The 25,835-nt window shown below is 35.2% G+C and overlaps 1 protein-coding gene and 3 non-coding genes across 11 annotated transcripts in view; all 4 read left to right on the top strand.

The window, feature by feature from the left end:
• The window catches only part of LOC145693650 (uncharacterized), a 363,723-nt gene that overhangs the window by 202,831 nt on the left and 135,057 nt on the right, over window positions 1–25,835 (top strand). The gene's annotated exons all lie outside the window — the stretch shown is intronic.
• Window positions 11,425–11,514, top strand: TRNAY-GUA (transfer RNA tyrosine (anticodon GUA)). Its single transcript is given in 2 exon segments — window positions 11,425–11,461; window positions 11,479–11,514. It is a non-coding gene; the product is annotated as a tRNA-Tyr (tRNA).
• Window positions 18,824–18,913, top strand: TRNAY-GUA (transfer RNA tyrosine (anticodon GUA)). The gene is given in 2 exon segments: window positions 18,824–18,860; window positions 18,878–18,913. It is a non-coding gene; the product is annotated as a tRNA-Tyr (tRNA).
• Window positions 22,161–22,250, top strand: TRNAY-GUA (transfer RNA tyrosine (anticodon GUA)). Its single transcript is given in 2 exon segments — window positions 22,161–22,197; window positions 22,215–22,250. It is a non-coding gene; the product is annotated as a tRNA-Tyr (tRNA).

Raw genomic sequence — 25,835 nt, 5'->3', positions numbered from 1 at the left:
ACCAAACTTCCAATTGTTCTTGGACGGATTATGCGCTTTCTTGGAATGAAATTTTTCGTTTAACATTTTGCGATTATGTCATGTAGGATGGATGAATAATAAAGGTGAATAATAGTGGGACAACTTGTGGAAAGGAGGAAATCTTAGGGAAATCCACGGACATGTCCATCGCAAGTTCATATGCCTTGGGTTCAAACAAAAGACTCCTTACACCATAAGCTATTTTAGTGCTGTTTATTTAAGTGCTTTCATTACAAAAAAAAAATTAAAAAAATGTAAATAACTTGTCATGAGTTAATTGATATATTTGTTATCAATTTTCCGCATGTAAATGTTTCTTTTTTCTTTCTTAACACGTACATTCGTTATTGCAAAAATAAACAAATGAAGTTTAAAAAGCAAGAAAAATATATTCGTGCGGTGGTGGGTTGAGATACTTGGAAATTTACTGTAGTAATTTTGTTGAAGTCCAGTAACTGCAGAAACAATTGTCTTGCATTTTTTTCAATTAGTTGTGTACACTATAACTAAATTTAATATAAAGTTTTAATACAGTACAACCCCTGAAATCCGAACCCCGGAAATCCGAAAACCCGGAAAATCCGAACACGTTCTCAGGAGAAAAAAAATAACTACAGCTGGAAAATGAAAAAAAAAATAGATTTAATCACACAAATTTAGTTTTTTTAAGGTTTTAACATTTTTAGACAATGCTTATTCTAAATCATTATCTAATTATATTCTTACAAGAAGACAGTTATAAATATGCGACAATCATTTTGGACATGAGTGTACACCCGCCAGTCAAGGTCACTGCCCTTTCGACCACTGGGCCACCCTGTCTAACTTCAGTCGTTGTTTTACCGCCAATTCAGTGACTAAATAAGTAAGTAATATTATTTCCCGGGTAATCCGAACCCCAAGAAATCCGAACAGGCTTCAGCCCCAATTAGTTTGGTTTTGAGGGATTGTACTGTAATCCTAATTTCAGAAAGGAAAATGTTTTCCGAATTAGCTTCTTTCTCTGCGGATAATTCGGTTCAATCCTCGGTAAGTATAAATCCTTATTACGCTGTAGGTCCAGTTTTTGCATTTCGTGAACGTTAAAAATGGATTTAAAGTCTAAAACAATAAGCAAAAATTATTTTTCAAAAAAAAAAAAAACACACATTGACTGTTTGTTCGAACAATAAAAGAAAAATTATTCCAAAATGAAAATTTGAGTAATTAGATCGACTCTTCTCACTGAAATTTGGTTAGGTTCAGCTTTGGTGTCTTGTTTTTTCTTTTTTTTTTAAAAAAAAAGAAAGAAAATAGCTTATGCACATGCTAAAATAATTCACATAGAACCTCTGACAACATTGTCATGTTTCTGACGTCAGTTGTAAACAATGATTTTTAAGCTTTGCTGTCTGCACAAATTTATCAAATGCATAATACACATTAAGTTCAGAACAACTAAATCAGAGTCTTTATCTTGGAGTTTCTGCTTTGTCTTTTAGTATTTGCTTTCATTAGTTTCCATTATTTTTCTTTCTTTTCTTTGTTCGTTTTTGAGCGAGTGGATTTTTCTTAAAAGAGTATGCTCGTAATGCATTTTGTCTTTTTTGGTATGTCTTATATTGCATTGTTCTTGTATGTAAATTCAACATTACTATTTTAAAAGTTTTTATTTTTTGAATTCGTTACAGTTGATACGGTTATCGGGATCACTACTTGATTTAAATCAGAAATCAAAGTCACACATTGTTATTTTAACAAACTTCAGTTAAATAGGAATCTGCCCAGGCGAGGAATGAACACGCCAGTTGGAATAAATTTCGAATTAGAAAAAGCATGAAAGAGTTAGAACCTAAAAAAGATTTGTTTTATTCGTGGCTATTGGAAACTGTTGTGCTTTTCTCTATCTGATACGAGATACATGGCATGAGTAAAATACATGTGCACTTCTCGACTAAATTATGGTTTGTGATGTCACTGGTATGTTTAAATTCTTTTTAACCCCATGTAAGTGTTAATCCTAAGTATTTTATTTAATCAATTAGGAGTTTTGCGTTGTTAATAGTATATTTTCAGTATTATGATATGGCTGGTTTAACATATGATACCTAGTATACACGGTTGCCACAGGGGCGTCATTATGGGGAAGGGGTAGAGAATATTCCTTGAGTTTGAAATATTTATACAGAACAACACCGACAACGTTTGGAAGATGATTCCTGACTTCAAGATAAAACAAAACGTATAGACCAACCTGGGTGCACAGATGCTTCCTTTCGGAGTTATAAGCTGCCGAAAACATGAAAAAATGAAATTTAAAGGTCTATAGCTCCAATGGGACCTACCGTAGTCGGGTCAAGACTTCACTTAGGAACTAATATCTGCGGTATCCTAATATGTGCCTATCCAAATTTCAAAATCCTGCGGTAGTTTCACAACAAATTTTTATAGGAGTAGTTGGTGAAGACATCAAATATGCGCGTAGCCAATCTCCCTCTATAAAAATTGTTTCGTGAGTACCGCAGGAGTCTGAAACATGTATTTTTGAATACCGCAGATATTAGTTCCCAAATGAAGTATTGGCCCGACTACAGTAGGTCCCACAGTATTGGATCTATGGATTTTTAAAGTTCATTTTTTCATGTTTTCGGCAGCCTATAACCCCGAAATGAATATCTACACCCAGGTCAATATATACTTTTTGTCTTATCTTGGTGTCAGGAATCCCTCCCAAACGTTGTCGGTGTTGTTTTGATGCACCCTGTATGAACATCTTAATAAACAGTATAGTAATTTACTAATGAAAAACGTGAATTTCTGCTTATGTGGTGGTGATTCTTACCTCCTCCTCCTTTGTCAGTACAAACTACACATGTAATCTGTACTTCATCTGTCATGGAGAGGATTTCGAGCTAGACACTTGTTTTTTCCAAGGTAAAATATTAAATTTGTGTGGTATAGAAGGTCCATTACTCAGAACAGGAACGGGAAGATGACACTATATGTTCTTTTAGTTGTCTTGCCGAACTGGAACTGCGATCACACTGAGTCGTGATCAGTGATGTAAATTTTCCGGAATATTTTCCAGAAAATTTTCTGGAAAATTTTTCAATTCATAAAAACATACTCCACTGATTCCGACATCGATGATTAGCCGTAAATTTATTTGTTATAAATATTGTCTGAAAAAGTTTCATGAAGTGAAAATCTAAAAATTCTTCATTTCTGCAAAAATGTTTCAAAAACTGAAATGTATTCTTCCCTCAAAATTCACCTTTGATCTCACAAAATCATATTTCGTTAATTTAAGACAATGTTTTCTCATAGCTTTAAACACAATAAACTCAAAGTATTTCTTCTTATTTCTGTTACAAAAATAATCTTCATAAGCAACTGAAAGTTTTATTTTTTACATAGGCAGGCGTATATGTGAGGAAATAGTGGAATTTTCTGTTTTTGAAATAATCGATAAATTCACAAAGGTTTCTTTTCGCTTTCTCCTTACATTTTAAACAATAGGATGGGATATTTGTACTCTATGAACTCGATTTATGTTCCCTGCACTTTACACACACACACACACACACACACACATATATATATATATATATATATATATATATATATATATATATATATATATATATATAGAGAGAGAGAGAGAGAGAGAGAGAGAGAGAGAGAGAGAGAAAAAGAAAGAGAAACATTATGTAAGTTTTTACTTGATAACTTGAAATATTAGAATTTCCGGTTCCCGAAAGCTAACTGAAAAATTATAGTTTGATGCTGTCTAATCTTCCTTTACAGGAATCCAGTTTTATAGCGCAATGTGCAGTTAAATATATTGGAAAATTTTCCACCTAACATTACTATAGATAATATTCAAAATTGTCCGGGTTATGAAAAGTTTTCTGACTTGTTTCTACGTCATTATGAAAATTTTCCGATCCATGAAAATTCCTTTCACTTGTTTCTACAGAAAAATGAAACTTTCCGATTCATAAAAAGTTTTTTTTTTTAACTTTTTGCTTCAAAATGATGAAAATTATAAAAAGGTTTTCAATTTTTCCATACACGACTGAAAATTTTTCGATTCATGATAAAATGTTTTACTTGTTCCTATATACTACCGGAAATTTTCTGACCCATGAACATTTTCAGATTCTTTAAACGATTTTCCACCTTTTAACGTTTCTATACATGAAATCAATCAATTTTATGGTTAATGAGGAATTGTTACTTGATCACTGATATTTGTTTAGAAAGGAAAATTTTCCGGAAAAATATAGGGGAAAATTTTCTGAAATGGAAAATTTTCCACCTCACATCACTAGTCGTGATAGACTAGAGGGAATTCTGTTTGGCATTTAACACAGGATAGGGTTTATGGCTTCTGCGGTGATCAACCTTTGGTTTCCTCAAGCAAAACATTTACTTACTTACCATCAGCATATACTAACAAGGTAGCATTCCGATTTGATGAATTCAATTGCTGAAATTGATTGCTAGCACACACAATGTATGTGTGACCTTTTCGAGATATATTTTCCAACAATTTTACGATATTACTTTAAAATAACGAAATCAGTTAAATTTTTAGTTTATAGACTATCATTGCTGGTTGCAATGTTTTGTTCCAATTTTTTCGGAGATTTGTCCAGTATTTCTTCGCAATATTGCAATATTTGACCTAAATGCACTCCGTGATACTTTTCACAACAAATCGCTGATAAATTGCACACCGGTTAGTTTCCAGTTTAAAAGGCTTCAGAGGGCTATTAAGGAAATGTGTGTTATTGCAATATACCTAATGGTACGTAAATTGTAGAGAACCAAAGCGATCCTTTTAAAGTAATCCACTCATGAGAATTAGTTCCTTCTACTTATAGAAATCGTACTTTTTTCTCTCTTACTTATACGTTTTAGTATGATGTAAAAAAAAAATGGAAATAACTTTCAGAGTGAACATTTTGTTGTGCTATTCCATTAGATTCGAATATAGTGTTAAATCTTTGTTGTATTTTTATGAACCATTTGACCTCAGAGAGCCAGAAGCCAACCACGAAATGTTAACAGATTTTCTTTGGGAAATTCTACAATATTACAAATAGTAATGGCGTAAAGAGTATGTGTGTCACCGTTACGAATGTGCTGTCGTAGGATATACAGCGCATAAACATCAATTCCTTCAAACAAAATTAAAGCATCAGTTAATATTGTGATCGAATGACATACTTCTTAAGCAACTAAAACTAACTCGGAACCCAATGCCGAGTTCACAAAACGTATCCATTGACTTCTATCCTTAGCCAACTGGATTCAGTTTCTACTTTGTATTCCTATTTTTGTGATATTTATCCTAATATTGTCCTCCCATCTGTGCCTGAATCTTCCTAATGGTCGTTTTTCGATTGGTCATCCAGTTAAGACTTTGAAAGCATTCCTGCTTTCTTTCATTCTGGCTACATAAGCTGCCCACCTGAGCCTCCTAGAATTGATGACTCTAACAATGGTTGGTAAACGGTATAAATTATGCAACTCCTCGTTATGAAGTTTCCATCATTCCCCATTCCCGTTCTTCTTGGGTCCGAATATCCGTCTCAGTATTTTATTCTCAAATACTTTCAGTCTGCATTCTTTTCCTCAGTGACCAAGTTTCACAACCATACAGCATAACAGGCATGATTATCGTTTTATAGTCTATATTTTAAGCTTCCAACTCCTCGACAAAATTAGCGACGATAAAAGATTCACAAAAGCCTGGACGTACTTCTTACTCCCTCATTTTTTCCCCTTGAAAAATACACATGTGAGTTTACCCTGAAGTATGTTAGTGTGTTCAGCTATGGACAGGCGCATATCCAGAAAGTTTCAATGGGGACGGGGGCTGAAAATTTTGGGGCAAAACTGAATACATCATAGGCTTATTTTGTGTCGAACATGAATCCAGATCTGCAAGTATGGCTATTACACACAAAGACAGACACACATACACATATGCATATATATACTGTAGTTATACATTAACAAACATGCGCAGAAGTAAAGTGTCAAGAACAGAGAGAGCCGAATTGGAGTGGAGCTTTTAAACGTTTCTCTACAATAAAATATTCGCTTGTTAAAAGTGTTGATTGGTGTGTGGTAGGATGGAGGTGAAGAGGGATGGGTCATTCTGTTTCAGATATGCTGTCTTTTGTTCTGCATTGCGACAAGAGACGTTAGGCGACAATTTCGTGAGTTTTTATCTTCTTGCTGCAAGCACATTAAAAGAAAAAAAACCCTTGCACTCAATGAGGGCTCGAGCGGGATGACCCCTCTAAATACGCCACTGGCTATGGACTGATATATATATATATATATATATATATATATATATATATATATATATATTGTATGTGGATAATATTTTAATTAAACAGAAATTAGAACATAAGAGGGCTCATTAACGATACTACCTACTGTCCTCTTGGTAGTATCATAATGAAGAGCTTGCTGAGGGTCATCAGTTTCACCTCAAAAAGTGGCATCGTTCCCCAACAACATCAATTTTTAGGTTCACAATTTTATTTTCTGAATTTTGAGCAGTCTGCACAGCAAAAGATGCGATGTTAAAGCAAGCGTTAAAACAACTTCCTGCGTTGTTACATGAATACGAAAATAGTGTTCATAGTATAAAAATTATAAATTGTGAAAGTGACTGTACGAACAAAATGAGGAGCGTTTATGAACGTTTAAAGATACGCAAGTCATTACACAATATGCTACAATAATACATATTCTTACATTACACACTTTGTAGACCTCTCGTGGCGTAAAGGGATTCTAGTAACTTATAGGTGAAATTAAGAGAAAAATCAGGGCATAAATATTATACATAAATTTACAAATTAGGAGCAAAATCAGGGCACAAATTTTGTATACAAATTTACAAAATTAGGAGAAAATCAGGACATAAATTTACAAAATTAGGAGAAAAATGAGGGCATAAATTTTGTACATAAATGTACAAAATTAGAAGAAAAATCAAGGCATAAATTTTGTACATAAATTTACAAAATTAGAAGAAAAATCAGAGCATAAATATTATCCATAAAATTACAAAATTAGGATTAAAATCTGGGCATAAATATTATACATAAATTTACACAATTTAGATAAAAATTAGGGCATAAATTTTGTACACAAATTTACAAAACGAAACAAAACGAAAACTTTTTCGAGAATCCAGGCGAAGGGAGAAAAAATCTTCGAGACAAGATTTATAGAAAATTCACGGGACGAGACGGCAAAAACCTTATTTCTAATCTCGTGGAGAATATCGGTCTCCTTTAGCGTAAAAGTTCTAAACGTGGGACGTAGTAGAGCTAGCAATATTTCACTTGTGCTAACCATTAGGTTACACGGAAGCGAGAAAGCAGTTAAGAATCGCTTACTTTCAAAAGAGGTTTATCACTATATATATATATATATATATATATATATATATATATATATATATATATATATATATATATATATATATATATATATATACACCTTAGTTTTATAGGTTTTTCGAAGTTCTGTAGACCAACTATGGAGACTCCGGCTCTAGAGAGACTACATACAGGCTGAAAAATAAAGCAGAGAGTATATACTAATAACTCATATGGCTGAACGTAGGAGTTGATGTCAGTTGTGTTTTATGTCATCCGCTCTAGCAACATTGAACGTTAACTCCTATCTCTCTGACAACAAGCTATTAGTCGTACGACCATTTTCGGTAGTTAAGCAGCCAAAGTGGTCATTTATATTGCAAGCCCATTGCAATTATCATATTAGCACACACACACACATAACTACCGTATACCATAAGGATTTTTAGATGTTGTTATGAAACGCCTTCTATAATATTCGAGCATCAATTCACAGAACATTAATATAACACTTCTTTATGTTGTTGATTTATAACAATTGTGCTTGTTTTAATAGTAAAGTATAATTTATCTGAATTTTTGCATAATTTATTTCTTTTTTAAAGGACTTTGTAAGTGATGTGTTTGTATTATTGGAGATTCAAAGGACTTCGCAATCACATCCTACATTCTGATTTAAAAAAAAAAAAAAAAAAAGTACGTGCACATGCTTGAAAAACACTGTATGTTTTGTATGTTCAGTCCTTAATATACATTATTGATCTGCAAATAAACCACACTTTTTGTATAAATTTCAACTTTGAAAAAGGGGCACGATGGCCCAGTAGAGCCCACCCTGCTAGTCTAGTGGCTAGTGTGTGGGTGCCATTGGTGTATATGGTCCCGGGTTCTATTCCTGGTGGGCAGAGGTGGCGTGGGTCATTGAAAACTTGACCCATGGCCCACTGATCCACCACCTACCGTGACCCACGACACACTGTAACTAACTCTAACGCACGACCCACCATAACCCACTATCCACCTTGATCTACTCTGATCCACCACTCACCAAAACCCATCGTCATCAACTCTGACTCATGACCCACACTCGTCTCTGTACTGACTAAAGATTTTACACTTGGAATAAATAAATAAATAAAAAACTGGCTGTGAAATTATCACTAATCGTAATTTAAATTTCTACCGTGAATCGCTCAAGTACCGCTGTTACAATACCGGTGGATCTCCTTTATCAGATAAAATGGTAAGGTATTTGTCATGTGCCATATTATGATGGATTTCAATTTTATTATCGTATATAATTATTTCCTTGTTGAATTGCAGATACGTAATTTGATAGTCTCAAATCAAAGTAAAGTAGGCCAGAATTAATTAATTAAACAAAAAAGTGCAAAATTTGACTGTCTCGAAAGCCAAGTTGTAAGTCCTATTGCTGTTATTACAGTTACAAATATCAATATCTAAAAGTGTCCGAAGTTCTTTTTTTACTTAGATATACTCATCTCAGGTAAGTAAATACGAGAATAAATAAAAAAGGAAGAAAATGGAGGCGTTGAAAGTAAAACGTAGACAAATTCACCACTGTTCAAAAGATGCTGTCTTCAATGCACTGAGATAGTGAGTCAGTGGATCGTAGTGGGTGGTAGGTCATAGTGGGTCAGAGTTGGTGTTGGGTCGCCGTGGGTCACGTCCTGTTGACCCACAACCCCTGACTCATTCACAAATCTTGACCTACGACCCACTGACCCATTTCATCTCTGCCGTTAGGAGAGTCTTTGGAATTGACCTGGTAGTGTCCTCTTTTCTCTGTTTGTGCTTCTGTTCTCAAAGGTTAATGTAAAAAAGTAAAATGAAGTAAAAATAGTGATAATTAGGGATATTAAAGTATTGAGAACGTTCAATAAATCAGCTACTTTTTTTTTTTAAGTATGGTATAGCATGAGGTTCCTAGTTCGATCTGCGGCTATGTAAGTTTGTGGTGTATAAAATTGTGTTCGTGAGTTTTCTCGGGGTTCTCTAATTTCTTCCCACATTCTCATTCCACTAATTCTTCAATCGCCATTCACTTGCCTTAATCATTCGTCTCTCTTAGCCTAACGGGCATAATCATGATTATTTTCTCTCTTGAATTTTAAGGAAAGGATTACTTTAGGATATTTTTCTCCCTTGCATTTTAAGGGAACGGCATACATTCGGGTATTTTTCTCATTTAAATTTTAATGGAGCGCCTTACTTTCGGATATTCTTTTCTATTTTGAATTGTGAGGAAACGGATTACTTTAGGATATTTTCCTCCTTTGTACTTTAAGGGAATGGCTTACTTTGGACTTGAATTTTAAGGAAACGGCTTACATTCGATTTTTTTCGGCTTACTTCCGGGTATTCTTTTCTCTTGAATTTTAAGGGAAGGATTACTTTAGGATATTTTTCTCCCTTGAATTTTAAGAGAACGACTTACTTTAGTATATTTCCTCCCTTGAATTTTAAGGGAGCGGCTTATATTCGATTTTTTTCTCTCTTAAATTTTAAGGGAGCGGCTTACTTTCGGGGTATTTCCTCCCTTGAATTTTAAGGGAACGACTTACATTCGATTATTTTTCTCTCTTAAATTTTAAGGGAGCGGCTTACTTTCGGGTATTCTTTTCTCTCTTGAATTTTAAGGAAAGGATTACTTTAGGATATATTTCTCCCTTGAATTTTAAGGGAACGGCTTACTTTGGGCTATTTCCTCCCTTGAATTTTAAGGGAATGGCTTATATTCGGGTATTTTTCTCTCTTAAATTTTAAGGGAATGGCTTATATTCAGGCATTTTTCTCTCTTAAATTTTAAGGAAGCGGCTTACTTTCGGGGTATTCTTTTCTCTCTTGAATTTTAAGCAAAGGATTACTTTAGAATATTTTTCTCCCTTGAATTTTAAGGGAACGGCTTACTTTGGGGTATTTCCTCCGTTGAATTTTAAGGAAACGGCTTACATTCGATTATTTTTCTCACGTAAATTTTAAGGAAGCGGCTTACTTTCGGGTAGTATTTTCTCTCTTGAATTTTAAGGAAATGGATTATTTTTTAGTATTTTTGATCCCTTGTGTTTTAAGGAAGTGGTTTATTTCCGTCCTTGAACTTCAAGGAAACGATTTACATTCAGGTATTTTTTTTTCTTTCTTGAAGTTTAAGAAAATGGGTTATTTTGCCGTTTCTCCCTTGAATTTTAAGGGAACAGCTTACTTTCGGGTATTCTTTTTACGTGAATTCTAAAGACTCGGCTTTGAGTTGAGGTACTGGTTGAATTACTTCACGATGTGTAATTTATACAGGAGACTCTATGTCCTTACTAGGAATCAAACCCAGGATCACATGCACAAAGATTATTTGATTATAATGTAATATTGCTTGAATTTCAACCCCGGAGCGATTGAGTTATCACAGCACATGCGTTAGCTTTAGCCTCGAAGAATCTTAAAAAATCTAGGAAGATATGGTGAACACCTGCTCTCGCTATAGTAGCAATTTAATGTAAATAGTACAGGGAGTTCGGAAAATCACATACAGACTTTGCCTAATACCACTGAAATATATTGGCATGCTTAAATTGTTGGTGTATAAAAGTATTTGTCACCTTGATCTTGATCTTGAATCCTTACATGGGTTTTAAAATTATTATTATTAAGAGACAACCTTATTGAGTCTTCTATTGCCCTTTATTTGTTATAAGTCGGAATTGAAGTCAATCTCTGTTAAAAAGTATTACATTCATTGTATTTGTGCTTTTGTCATCCTGACAAGATGATGAATTACATGTTGCCAGTAATTGCCAAAAGACTTGCTGGACACAGAAGGTAAATTACACTTTTGTGATGAGAAAAGTGCATGAAACATGGAGAATCTTATTTCTTAATTAATTACAGTTGTCTCGCATAGATGGCTCTGGTAAACACTTTGGTGAAAGTGAATTACAAAATTGCAAAATACAGTCGTAGATAACTTTCTCGTAAAGAAGCTTATAGCATGTATCCTCTGGTAGCTCAGTTGGTAGAGCGGTGGACTGTAGTTAGCTTAAGTAGAGATATCCATAGGTCGCTGGTTCAAATCCGGCCCGGAGGATTTTATTTTTTTTACATTTGTATTATTTAGAATTGCTATTGTGACATTATTCTGACATGACTGACGTTAATGAATTAAGAAAGTTAATAACAGCGTTTATCCATAGCTTTCGAATAAAGTTTGCTGTTCCTGTTACAGTACTCCAGTTATTTTAGGGGGAAAAATGGCGATTCATAGCATAGCCATTTTACGTGACACCACTTCTCTAATAAATCTAAAAACACAATTACATATTTCTATTATGTAGTAGCAAATTTAGATGTATTGAATATTATGAGAATGGAATTGTAGATGAAATTTAGAGTGTTTGTCTTATTAAACATAGTTCGTTAATTACAAACATTTTTGCTGAAGATAGCAGGTGTATTGGAGTTTTAAATACGCATCCTTGGAAATAGAAAAGAAAGAAACAACAACCTACACTGAGCTACAATAGATTGTGTGTGTCTAATCTTACGTCATGAGCCACAGAGAATGTAAATAAGTTCCCTGACGATCTACCGCTTTGTAGTTTTACCAGGCCTGACTGAGTGCCAGTTACTGACACACTCTACGGGGAGGGAGAAAAAAACTAACTTGCATGCGCATGAATATGCCCACTGTAGAATATATTCTACTCTTGATATGATTCCGCATGGAAAATAAGATTTTGTTCTTTTCGAAATGACAACATACTTGTATTATTATTATTTTAAAGAAGCAAAGAAATCGGGAGCATAAGATGTTCACAAAAGACGAGAACAGTGTTGCCAGATTGGGCTACGAGTAGCGGGTTGCGCGATTTTTAAAATGCCCTCGCTAGCAAAATTTCAAACTGGGCGACACGCTACCTTTTTGGGCTGCTTTTAATTATTTACATGCAGGGTCAGATTTAGAGGGGGGTGCAAAGGTACACGTGCACCTCCCCTAGATTGTAAATATACACTACCTAAAGTGAGAAGCTAGCAGTGAAAATAGCAACACTTTCTGAAAATTTCTGCTGTCATGCTTCCGTTTGGGCTTAAAAGAAAGGGAAGTTGTGCAAAATCAAGAGTTTAAGTCAATATTCTGCAGATTGAAGGAAAAGAATTCGCCAAGAGTAGGTATTTAGCATTTCCAGGGCAATTCCTCATGCACACCACAGTTGCCTAAAGCCATTTAAAAAAATCAAATTTAGTTCAAATGTACTGGTAGTTATTGGTGCACCTCCCGTCAGAAAATTCTGGATCCGGCCCTGTATAATTTTTAAGACTGCGCTACTTTTTTATATTTATTTATGGAATCACGAGTTATTAGTATTATATAATACAATAAAAGGTATGTTCTATTCACAATGAACAATAGTTTTACGAAAATTAACATCGGTACGAGTTCAATTCTGGTTTCAGTACTTTTTAACCTCCAGATCTTACAACTGTACTTTCCTTAAGTTTCCATTGTTCCAGTATCCAGATTTAATTGTGTTACTGTGTTGTCCATCTTAACATAATGCATAAGTGAAGCTACAATAAATATTTGAAAATTCATGCCCCCCAAATATAGAATTTAGCAAATGAATTTAAAAAGTTAAAAATAACAATGAATAGACATACTATAACGTTGTAAAGTGTATTTCAGAGCCCACAAAACTGCAAATATGTCTCCTTAAAAATAAGAAAAATCGCCCATTGTATACTATCACCGCCTGCCCAGTTCATATTGCAATTGACGTAGTATGGAATTTACCCTAATGTATCACCGTCAACAGTGAGAAATTGCGATCGTCACCTGACCATTGCCAACTCAGACATCTGATGTTTGGGCTACAAATAGTTCAAATCCACTTTTGAAGCACAGCCTCGCTTGTAGCAACACTGGACAAAAGCAGCTCGAAAAGTTACTCGCGTTCATACCAATGAGAAATCAGTGCAGTATGCTACTTTTATCCATTTTCACAATTGGGTGTAAAAATAAATATTCAAGTTCTAATGGTCAATTGTTTTGAATAAAACATAACTGAGTGTAAATCTTTATTTGTAGTTTTGGAGAAATTACAAAGATTATTATTATTATTTTATTTATTTATTGTATTCACGATTTCAGTTGATAGACTGGTCGACGATTTCTGGGGTCATAAAAAAAAATATTTGGTGTATTTTTGGGTTTGTGGTGTAAAGGAGTCATTCTTTAATGTAAGCATTAAGCTTCTGATGCAGTTTTCCGAAGCAATATCTCAACATGAACACGAGTCCTGCTTTAGACAGGAAAGTTTTTCTGTACCGAAATGCGCGGGCGGGCGCGGCGATACAATTCGAGAAATTCTCAGAAACCGATTCACATTTTCTTGTAACTAGAACCAAATGGGTTGACCATCTTTTTCTCAAGAAACGCTTCTACTTTATTTTGCATATTGTTCTAATTGTTACAGAATTTGTGAATTATAGTTTGTCAAAAATTTAATACACACACTCACACAAAAGTCTATTCTTTTTCAAATACCTTTTCTTCTCTTCTTATAAGTCGATATTTGTACAGCAGTTTTAAGAACTTACATTAATAAACTGAGTGCTAAAGCGTGGGACATAATTGATGGAATGTGAGCTAGGCGAATGAAAACGAAGATTTGACATGACGTTGCCGTGTGATAAAAGAGAGTTAGCTGTTCAAACGGACTACAGTGCTTGGCAACACCGCAGCCCTCTCATTTGCTAACAGCATTTAAAGAAGACTCAAAGCGCCGCCTTCGAACCCATAAAAGGTGTCCCTTAGCATAGTTGTGCTAAAGCGTGGGTCATAATTGATGGAGTGTGAGCTAGGCGAATAAAAACAAAGACAGTGAAACGACATTACCGTGTGATAAAGGAGTGTTAGCTATTCGGACGCACTACGGCACTTGCTACATCACAGCCCTCTCATTTCCTAATAGCTTTTAAAGAAGACTCAAAGCGCCGCCTTCGAACACATAAAAGTTGTCCCTTAGCATAGTTGTAATTGAAATAGTTTTTAAAACATATTTTTAATATATTGTATGGCGAATATACAGAAGTGGAGTTTATGTATAAATGGAAGCATCAGAACGCACAATGGACAATTCTATTGCAGCTGCCCTGATTCGAGTTTTAGTTTCTAACTTTAAAATTCTTGGGAAATCGTTGATTGCTCGATAAGAACAGACCGATTTTAACGAAAAATTTTATGCAGTACCGAAGATTCTTTAAAAAATTATCTGACTTTAGTTTTTAAAGAAATCATTTGGTGTGTGGGGTCATTGATTAAATACTAGGCCATGCCAAGTGGGCTTTCTGATGTGGTGAACAAACACCGTGCGTAGCAGTTTTCTCGAAATTCTCCCGTTTCCTCCCATTTCTTCATTCCACCATTCTCATCCATTTCAACACAGTCATCTTTAGTCTCGTTGTAATAATCGTAGGACGTTAAAAAGAAGCAGAACTTTTTAAAAATCCATGATTTTGGAAACAGTTTACCGTATAATAATTGTGTTGACCAATTTAAAGATGTATTGGTTAAAGGAGCTGAATGACACTTGTTTGCAGCTCTCATTATTAACAGGAGAGATGCATTATATTTTTAGAACAAGTATTTTTAGAATTCTTTATAAGTCATCTCTTTGACATTATATTTTACTGCAGTGATCCCCTTACCTGAGCGTATTAATAAGCAGTGATGAATTTAGAAGGTGGCCCGAGAAAATTTCCGTCCGATTTCCTTTGTACTGAAAACCAAACCCATAACCAGCCCAAAAATGTGGGGGGCGGTAGAAATTAGGGGGGCCTGATCCAACCATAATAATATAATTCATTTGCAAATTTAGGGGGGACAGCAAAATTTAAGGGTTGCCGGCCCCATGCCTCCGTGGATGCGGGCTTGTTGAAAACCCTCTCGGGGAAAGTATTCTGAAATAATTAGTGTTAATAGGTGTTACTTTTGTTTGTCCACTAAGCGTGTCTTGAGAGAAAACACTCTTTCAGTCAGTTCACTGTTATCCCGGCAAAATTAAAATACCGCTAATTTTACAGTAATTATGTGATATCTTCAAATAGATAAAAGATAAATGTGGAACAAGAGCGCCCTAGACAATATTATTTTACATGAGAAACCGTTATCACGACTCACTTATCTGCTTTCGATTTCGAGCCATTTTGAAAATCGGCATTTATTTTCGCGTTTCTAAACAGCTGAAAACGGAAAGCCACTAGGTGACTTGTGATAACGGTACCTCATGCAAAATAATATTGTCTAGGGCGCTCTTGTTCCATATTTCAATTATCTTTTATCTATTTGAAGATACCACATAATTACTGTAAAATTAGCGGTATTTTAATTTCGCCGGCATGAAGACTCTTAACAGATTTTAAGAAGTGTTCTTTCTGAAAAATTAACACCTCAGCTCGTCAAGGGTTAAATTTTGATGCAGACGAGAAATACACACCAGACCAGCACAATAGAATGAGTCTAGTCATTAACGTAGAGTCCATATGGTATGCTCAGTACTCACATAATACTGTACAAAGTGTTCAAAAATCTCTGTCATTTCTTAAAGACAACATTAAGGCTAGCAAACTTCCGATTTAGTCCTTTGGTTTTGGCTCTAATCCCGTTTTTTTTTTTTTTTTAATTTTTATTTTTATAACTGAAGTCAGGATGCGAAAATGTCCCTGTTCTTTCTTAAGGCGGATCACTAGGTACTCTCGGTGCTATGCTAATAGTGCAGCGTTGCCAGATAGTGTCGTGTGTTTACTGATGTCAGATAATAAAGGAAATAATCATGGAATTCTGCTTGGATACTTACTGGAGAAATTAGTTTTCGACCCTTACCGCAATTCACAGCAAAGTACCGCTTCTCGAACTGCAACGCTAGAATGCAGGAATTTTCTTATTGTGACTACCACAGTAAACGTACAAATTTGACAACAACGCATTATGGCGTTCTGCGCTAGTTTCTTCTCAAAATCTGTTTCCTTAAATGTAAATTAACATTTAAATAAAATATGAAACACAACACAAAAAACGGTCAAACAATATATCTATTTTATAATGTGATCGCAACTTTAAAACACTTTACACATACAAATAAACATTTCATAAAACTGAGCACTTCTAGTAAGATCTGACAGCAAGTGCCATCTTGTGTGCTCATTGTAAAACGAATCAAATATTTTCTTCTATTTGTTACCTTTTTCGATACCAGGAGACACAATCAAATAAATCAGTGTCTTGTGTTGTAGCTGAAACATAACTCTATCTTATAGTACAATAATTATAATATGTAACGTTTCATTGCGCAATAGTTAAGGGAATGGGCTAAAATATGTACTGACTTCCGGGTGGTGATCCACCTTAAACAGTTAGGTATTTTATACTACACACAAATTGTTATTTGTTGTTCAAAAACCTAAAAGATTCGTTGCTGACACGTGTAATTTAAATCATCATATACACATATTCTGTCCAAAAACATTAATATTTTTCAAATAAAAATAGATAACTACAGTACCTGCCGTAGGAGGGGGGACGAACGGGGCGACGGTCCCGGGAGCCGAAGTAAGGGGGCGAAAAATTGGAGGGGAAAATTCTTGTGCACATATGTAAAATGGAAGGGAAAAGTAATAAAAAGTTCTCAAAATCAAAGAAAAACAGGGTTTATTTTTGAAAATGTTCTCACCCTTAGCGTCATCCATCGTGGCGCTTCGCGGCTCGGTTGGTCTGTCGACCTCACTCATACGTATGAGGGCGCCGTTGTATACTCTCGCCTCGGGCGCTGATTTTTCACGGTACGGCACTGGATGACTATTCTGTGGTGATGGTGGTAAAGGAAATAAAAGAAAAATAGAAAAATGAAATATTTTAGTTTAACGTCCCACGATTATGCCCCTTAAGGCTAAGGGAGGCAAGGAAAGAAGTACCCTGAGAAAACCCATGAACACGATGCTGTCTACAGAAACTTAATTGGCCTTCCAGGGATCGAAACATGGATCCCCTACACACCAGAGATAGCCTACGTAAGTGACTGAACCACCATGTTCCCCACAAGGAAAGTAGATTAGATTAGATGTGATTTTCAGTTTAGCGTCCCTTTCAGCAGCGGGGCTACATGAGACGTAGACCTACAGATTATCGTGGAATCCGAATCACATGAATTCCCGCTGGGAATCGAACCCAGATCTCCCACGCCAAAGGCATGTGGAAAGTAAAGAGCAAGTTATTGTTTATTAGTATTAATATAATAATAATAATAATAATAATAATAATAATAATAATAATAATAATAATAATAATAATAATAATAATATAATTGAAATGTCCAAGTGTTGCTTAGAGACAAATATCACATAGGAATATCACATGTGAATCCTGGAGTTCACATTCTGAAAATATGGTAACCTTAGACAAAATAGACCAATATGAATCTGATTAAATGCCAGACAATTGAAAAATAGTTCTAATGCGTGCTAGACATGGTGAAAAGATAATAAAAGGCAGGACATATCCAACGGGTTTACCGAAACTTGCAAAAACAGATGGATTTATCCAGCAAAAGATAATATTGAGGGAGATTCCATGCAATAGTTGCATACAAATGAGATGAAAATTGAAATGAAATCTTTAAGTTTAACGTCCCACGGTTATGCCGGTTAGGCTAAAGGATACGGTGATGATGAGAAATATAGTTGCATACAGTGGCGGATCTAATCTGGGGCAGGGGGGCTAGGCCCCCAGTTTTTTGTGTGATGAAAATAATTTAAGCTATTATGTATATATTTTTGAAAATTTATAATAAACTCATGATATACCTATCATAGTGGGGTTCTGGTCGGCTTTCCCAGTTTTCACCCTCTAGATCCGTCACTGGTTGCATAGCATATAAAAGAGTTAAGAAGATAACCATCCTGAATGCAATAGCTTTATATGGAAGAATCAAGTAATGGATGGGATTTCACAGAAGCTATGCAGTCGATTGCTTAATACCATTGTGCAAGGAAATATATAATACTTGACACACTCAAGTTGTTGGTGTCTAAAAGTATTTGTCACCTCGTGAAACTACAAGGTGGCAAATTACGTCCAAGGTTACTTGTTGACAGTAATTGCCAAAGGAATTGTCGAACACAAGAGGTAAATGGCAGTGTTGTACTAAAGTAAATGCGAAGAACAAGAAGTAGCTTTGCTTCTTAATCAGTTTTAGATGTCTCACATAGATGGCTCTGTTGTGTACCTTTGCAAAAGTAGGTTACAAAGCAAGAGTTTCAAATAAAATTATATACAACTTTCTTGTGAAAGAGCCTGTGGTATGTATCCGTTATATATTCTTTATATTGGCTCTGATCCGTATCCTCTGGTAGCTCAGTTGGTAGAGCGGTGGACTGTAGTTGGCTCAAGTAGAGACATCCATAGGTCGCTGGTTCAAATCCGGCCCGGAGGATAACTTTTTAAAAAATTGTTTTATGATGTTTTTATGTTTATTCTTACATGATTCACATTGCTAAATTTAGGAAATGCGTAAATAAGAGCTTAATATTAATATTATATTCATATTCATAATATATTCATATTCATATATTATATTCATATTCATATATTATATTCATATTATATTAATTAATATTCAATTACATGTTTCTAATTAAGTTCCCGTCTTATAAATGGTAGCAGCGATTTGATGTGAAATGTGGGTGACCACCAATTAACTAACTAACTCTGTGGCCTGTGAAACCCGGAGGTTCAATGCCGCGTTCACAAAAGCTCTCCACTGACTTCTATCCTTAGCCAACTGGATCCAGTTTTTACTTTGGATTCCTAATTTTGCGAGATCCATCTTAATATTGTCTTCCCATCTGCGCCTAGGTCTTCCTAATGGTCGTTTTCCGATTGGTCTTACCGCTAACACTTTTAAAGCGTTCTTACTTTCTTCCATCCTGGTTATATGTCCTGCCTAACTAAGCCTGCTAGACTTGATGAACCTAACAATGTTTGGTAAGCGACATAAATTATGTAATTCCTCGTTATAAAGTTGCTGCCATTCCCCATTCCCCTTCCTATTGGGTCCGAATATTCGTCTGAGCATCTTGTTCTCAAATACTTTCAGTGTACGTTCTTCCCTCAGAGTAAGCGACCATATTTCGCAACCATACAGAACAACAGGCATGATTATCGTTTTTTTATATTTTAAGCTTCAAATTCCTCGACAGAATTCGCGACGACAAGAGATTTTGAACTGAATAATAAAACGAATTCCCTGCTTTTAGTTGAGATGTAATTTCTTCGTAAATGTTTTTTGTCTGTTAATATTGATCTGAGATATTTCAAAATAATGCCGAAAGTATTATTTGATATTTAACGCATCCATAATTTGGCGTATTACGATCCCGACGAACTTCCATGTATTTAGTTTTCTCTGCATTTATTTCGAAACCCTTGCAAGCGTTTAATAAATTCTTTGAATTTCTTTCTATTGTTCTCCTATCATCCTGTATTATATTTACATAATCAGCATACGCCATAACCTGGTAAATACCATTCAATTGTAGGCCCTGCTTGCTATCTTTGATTTTTCTTATAGCGTACTCCAGAATAAAATTGAATAATGGTGGCGACAATTCATCTTGTTTCGAGCCATTCTCGACATCAAAGTTCGTGGACAAGAATTTTCCTACTCGGGAAACATCATCAGATTTATTTATTTATTTATTTATTGCTTTTCAACAAACGGCTTACTAGGATTCGAACATTGAAAACATTACGAAATGAAGGATGAATTTTTGAAAATTATGTTGGAAATCATATATTAAAAACGTACAAGATTGGCCTAGTGACATCTCTCTAATTAAGCCGAACAAAAGCCTGGTTTGGATGGTCGTCCGCAGTCTTCTGATACTCAAACTGCAAAGAAACAACATTAAATATTCCCAAATATCTGACTGCTAATTTAGGGATCGGATTTCAGTTATTCCAATCTAATGTAATTTCGATAGATTCCGTCTTCTCTTGCGTTACGGGAAGTCTAAACTTGGTGTTGAACTCGGTTATAACGATAGCAAAGGAACCTTGGAAAATGAAATGAAACCTTATAGTTGAACGTCCCAAGATTATGCCCGTTAGGCTGAGATACACGGATGATTTAGGTAAGTAAATAATGTTGGAAAAATTGGTGGAATGATAATATAGGAGGAAATGGGAGTATCCCAAGAAAACCCATGGACACGGTGTTGTCCACCACAAATTTATTTGACCGGAGATCGAACTAGGGACCCCATACACCAGAGGTAAACGGTCTAGCACTGAGACATCGTGCCCCACTTTGAAAAAAAAAAAGCGTTGACACAAACTAAGGTGGTTGTGATAGAGAGGTATCAGGCGTCGAAGATTGGAAATGATTCAGTATTTGACTATTGGATCAAGTCTATACAGATACAAGCTTAAGATATGTTACATAAGAGTTTGATACATTTGGAAATGTCGTGCTAAGTAATGTTTTCTGCGAGACGAGACATGCTATTTTAAATTCGAGACGAGACTCGTGGGCAACACTAGTTTCAGGGGCGGATCCAGGACGGACTTCTGGGGAGGGAGCGGTGGGTTGTAATACTGCTACTTAGAGCTACTTTTAAGAGCTCCAAACTCTAGGATGGGTTTTATTTATATATAAAATAAAAAAGTTTCCTCTTCTGGGGGGCGATCGCCCCCCCCCCTGTATCTGCCACTGACTAGTTTGCCCAGTTCTTAAGGGCCTTCACTACGGCGAAATCAAACTACCGCTAATTTTAGAGTTTTTCTGTAATATCTACAAAACAAATAAAAATATTCGAAAAGCTGAAACGTAGTGAACTAGACAATACCATTTTGCATGTGATACCGATATCACAACTCATCTATCTCCTTTCGATTTGCAACTGTACATCGATTTAGCTTTTTTTTTTTTTTTCCTTCTGTTTCTGTATATAGCGGCATACCAAAAGCAGATGGGTAAATTGTGATAAAGGTATCACATACAAAATCGTGTTGGCTAGTTCACTAAATTTCTGCTTTTCGAATATTTTTATTTGTTTTGAAGATATTACAGAAAAAAACTCTAAAATTAGCGGTAGTTTAATTTCGCTGTAGTGAAGACCCTTAAGATCTCAAATACTTTTAGTATTACATGATTTACGGGATAAAGTTAGAGAGAGAAATAAAATAATTTTCCCTTCTACAGCTGTGTATTTCATCACATCTCTCTATATATATCTGATAAATTGTATTCTGCTTTCGATGCCCAACGAATGTTTCTTCTGTGACGGTCAAATACACTTACTCGCTTATGATGTAGCGTAGCTTTCCAACTCTATCAGAATGCATATCGGATAGAGTGATGTAAGGCGGTCATTAGGGAGTGGATATCAAAGTACTTGGATCATTTAGCACCTGAGAGAAATTATCTTTAGCACGTGACGTGTCTAGAGATTAAATCAAAGTCCAGAACTGAAGAACCGACGCGCGGTGTCTTTTTCTGTTTCAACGTTATTATATATCTATGCGAGCTCTTCTTGGAAGCGACATGGCTGATAACCACAGAAGCACGTGATGTCGAATGCTCTTGTGTGGATCACGTGCCGAGCATTGGAAACAAGGTCAGGAGAAACCGACAGGATATCAACAAGAAAACTGAACGCATAGGCACCTAACCGCTATCTCCTCTGGTAGCTCAGTTGGTAGAGCGGTGGACTGTAGATGGAATGTTAACAGGTATCCATAGGTCGCTGGTTCAAATCCGGCCCGGAGGAGTACTTTTTTTTCTCTTGACTATTTGTTCCCGAATAAATTCATAATGAAAATCTTAATATGAAATTAAGTTTGTAGTTGTGAATAAGTCATATTGCTTTGTTTTCCTATTAACCAGACAGTACTGGTTTACCGGTTATCATAAGATCACTGAAGCCAAGCAGTGTCAGGTTTGGTTAGTACTAGGGATGGCCAAAATTATACGGAAAATTTGTTTTCCGGAATTTGAAATTTCACTTTCCGGATTTCGAAAAAATCCGGAATTTTCCGATTTTACTTTCCGGATTTCGAAAAGTAAAAATTCCGGAATTGGCCATCCCTTGTTAGTACCTAGAGTAGTAACTACTGAAGAAAAAAACAGATGGCATTGTGAGTGCGGTATTCATTCAGTGTCATGAGGAAAACTGGAGAGTTACGCAAAAGTAAAGATGCAAGGCCTCGAAAAATAAAAGCTTTTTTTGAAACAAAAAATCCATTTTTTCTTCTTTGCTTGGGAAATTTCAAGCGTTTTTGAACTAGTGCGTTTCACCTTTCTTTTTACATAAAAAGAGATTTAATTACTACATTCTGAAGAAAAAATATATAAATAATTCAGTAATAATTAATAGTATAATCGATCACTTGACAGAAAAAAAATGGAAAATTGATGGATGCAAAATACTTTCAGAAACTTGATATGGTAGTTAGGTAATCAACAATGCCCGTGTGAAATGTTGAATTGTATAACACATTTGCTGACAGCAATGAAATGCCAGTTTGAAAACCGATAGTCAGCCTTAGACTGAACATGGGACTCATGTTATAAAGACAGTTTTAATTGTAGAACGCTCTACAGGAACATAAAGATGTTACTTGAATAAGAAATTTAAAAAGTGAAAAATCGAAAATTTCCCTTTTATTTCGGAAAAACAGGCTTTATACAGTGAAACCTGTTTTTAGCGGAATCGAGCGGGACTTGCAAAAATTTCTGTTAAAGTCAGGTTTCCGCTTAGTGGAGGTAGACCTTTCCTCTTTTTTTTTTTTTTTTTTTTTTAAATACATGCTTATAAAGGGGCATACTTTGAAAATATATTGCTGTACGTACATTGTTCGATTACAGTACTTCTTTCTTCTACGAATAAATACACAAAAAAGTTTAAATGAATACAAAATATACTATGCACACGTTTTCTTTACTTTTCTAATAGCCAAGCAGGGTTTTCTGTGTACATTGTTGCTTGGCTGCTTGACTTTCCGCATACGCTTTAGCCTGAGAAATTATACTAAGTGAATAAGAATCATTTTTCCGTAAGACAAATCTTTCAGCTCCTTTAAACTTCTGAGAGCATCTTGATATGTATTTATTCTACACTCTATCTTCGAACTCGGTATCGTATTCCTCTTCTTCCTCTATCTCGTTTTCTTCTTTCCGACATTCCGTATGGTTTTTGATTAAGTTGCGGGGATTAAGGACAATTTGTGGGGTGAATATGAGTAATGTAGTGGTTGGGGAAGGTAAACACTGTCCAGAAATATTTAACAAAAGAACTAACATTTTATCGCAGACAGTGTAATGTATATGTCTCACAAAATGTCTAAACATCTTCTAAACGCTGTAGTCCGGAACTCAGAATTTTCCGTTAAATGTTTATTTTTCTTTCCGTTGTCCGCGTAACACAGTTTCCGCTTAATGAAGGGACTTTTTACACGTTTTGTTCTCCAAAATTCATGGGACCGTGAAATATTTCCGTTCAAGACAGTTTTCCGTTTAATAAAGGGTCCGTTGAAGACAGGTTTTACTGTATATGAAAAGCTCCATGAAGAAAACTTTTTTTTTTTTTTTTTGCATCTCTTCCTGAAAGAAAGACGTATCCGGTCAAAAAAGCTAGCAACACTGGCGCTGGGACCACACACCCACAGAAGGAAATCTTTACATAGGCCTATACAATGTGGTTATTTTACACTAAGAACATTCACAAAGAATGGAACTTTTCGCAAGATGTCTCCTAGGCCTATAAAGGCACCATCATAAGGTTACACCTCTGCCTTATTCAACTTCCACGTCAATGAGTGAGATAGCTTCCTCGTGCCTGGTTAGCGTAAAGCGCGGGTTCGATTCTCAACTGATGCTCATGGGGTTCGGATTCCATGTTAAGCTCTAGGCCCACACGATATAATCTCACTGCTGAAAGGGACGCTAAAGCAGACCAATGCGTGAGGTTGGCAGGGTTGAACTGACATTAACCCTACAATGTATAGTAAGATATAGATGTGGGTCATACTAGGGATGGCCATTTCCGGAAAAATGATTTTCCGGTTTCCGGAAATCACATTTTCCGTTTTTCTGGAAAATTTTCCGTCTTCTGTTTTCAATTTTCCGGTCTCACGAAAATATATGGTAAATAATCTTTTCTTTCCTACATAACGGTGTGTAGTTGCTAATGCACGATGAACCAGATTGAAGATGTTCGAAGCTAGTTGTAATTCCACAATTTCCGCATAGGTGGCACTGTTAAGCGTACCGGTACTTCCGTTACTCATTTATGTTTTGTCTTGCAGAACTATTTTTTCACAGAAAATTTTAAAAAAATCATGCATTGTAGGGTTAAGGTTAAGGAGTACTGATGAACTGTGTTGAAAAAATAGATGTGGCCACGGGCGTCTCTGGCAGGGGGACGAGTGGGACACGTTCCCCAATATTTTGAAGTACAATATATTAAGTATTCTTTTCCATTTAGTAATTCAATTTATTTACTAACGACAGAATAACATATAAATAATAATTATTATATTTATTTGGAATGTAATATTCAGACTGTGAAACGATTATAGCAGAATTCTTGATATGTCTCACGGGTCCGTGAAGGTAAGCAAAAAGTAACGAATGGAATCGAAGATACTTAACAGGTTGTGCTAGGTAGTACCATTTAAATCACTTTCTTTGATATCCCCCCCCTAGTGATGGGTAAATTCCCGGGAAGATATTTTTCGGGAATATTCCCTGGGTATATTCCCGGGAAGATTCCCAAAATGGGAATTTATCCGGGAATTTATGTACAATCAGAAAGAAAATTGCATTCTATTACTATATTATGATTTCAAAGTTGAATTAATTATTATATCACAGCATATTATTACTGTTGTCCCTAGAGGATTCTTTAAAATGTATATTTTGAACGGTACTATGTTACTTTATTAACACTTTATTATATTTAGAGAGTACGCATGAATGAATATTTATCTACAATATGTTCTATCAATTAAATATGTGTGAAAAAATTATATAGTTAATTATATAGTAACAGTTTAAATTTATATGTAATTGGATTTGCTCAACTTGACTCCATTACTGATATTATAAACACATTAAATTTATAAATGTTATAAACCAATTAGATTGGGTAAATGCTAGAATATACATGTCTCACCAATTTATCAACATTTGCGCATACATGTTTATGTTCACAAAATTTGCAAGATACTTACTTATTTTTACTTACTTATTTTTATATTTTAGCACCTGACATTGCCATACACGACCTTTCATTCTACTTATTTCTCGAAATTCCATACGTTAATTCGCATGTAAAAGAAGTCTGAGTACTTCT

Source organism: Thermobia domestica, chromosome 8, assembly GCF_964235325.1.
Source record: "Thermobia domestica chromosome 8, izTheDome1.hap1.1, whole genome shotgun sequence".
NCBI classification, from domain to species: domain Eukaryota; kingdom Metazoa; phylum Arthropoda; class Insecta; order Zygentoma; family Lepismatidae; genus Thermobia; species Thermobia domestica.
This window is presented reverse-complemented; position numbering and strand designations above follow the sequence as displayed.